The sequence below is a fragment of the Mastomys coucha genome, unplaced genomic scaffold, assembly GCF_008632895.1.
Source record: "Mastomys coucha isolate ucsf_1 unplaced genomic scaffold, UCSF_Mcou_1 pScaffold1, whole genome shotgun sequence".
Lineage (NCBI taxonomy): Eukaryota > Metazoa > Chordata > Mammalia > Rodentia > Muridae > Mastomys > Mastomys coucha.
In genome coordinates this window covers 57,775,344-57,776,008 of record NW_022196891.1, presented here as the reverse complement: position 1 = coordinate 57,776,008, position 665 = coordinate 57,775,344, and the positions used below count along the sequence as shown (strand labels likewise).

The window sequence follows — 665 nt, the reverse complement described above, 5'->3', positions numbered from 1 at the left end:
TTATGGACTGCGACGTTCAGCTTTTCAAGCTTTTTAAATTTAAGTCTATGAAAAATGGTGGGAGGCGCTGCCTCCTCCCCTCAGTTGGAGTCACTACTGGCATCAGACAGTCCCTCACCATCTCCCTGATTGGAGCGATCAGAATGAACAGAGGGAGTGCGGGAAGAAGATAGGTGATTATCAGCAGGGGGAGGGTCTGACTGCCCTCCATCAGCTGTAGAGGGGTCGGGCCTGATGGTCTCTGGCTGTGTCTGTGAATGGGTAACTGGAAATGTAAGGGCTGGGTTAGGGGAGGAAGTCACTGGAGCAGAAAAGCGCATAGTCAAAAGTGAAAGTTGTTTCTGAAGGCAGACAATCTCCACAGCATCAGAAATTTGATGTTGAAGCTGAGCCTTAGTCCTACAAAAACAGCCTGAGAACTGACAGGGAGCATAAGAAGGGTGACTCGAGGGGAGGCGTAGGGGGAGTGCAAGGGGTGCGGGTGGAGATCTGAGTGTGCATGAATGTGGCCAAGAAAGAAGGGCTGGGAACATCTGGAGATAAGGCTTTGGATCTGAGCAAAGAGAAGAGAAGCTTTAGTGTCAGGTTTGATGAAGCGGACAGTTTCAAGAAGAGGGACAGAGGAGGCAACGTAGGCACTATCGGTATACAGGTTGAAAGGAGTA

At 50.1% G+C, this 665-nt stretch overlaps 1 protein-coding gene across 7 annotated transcripts in view; it reads left to right on the top strand.

Moving 5' to 3' along the window:
- Positions 1 to 665, top strand: part of Rabgap1l (RAB GTPase activating protein 1 like) — a 723,114-nt gene that overhangs the window by 448,629 nt on the left and 273,820 nt on the right. The gene's annotated exons all lie outside the window — the stretch shown is intronic.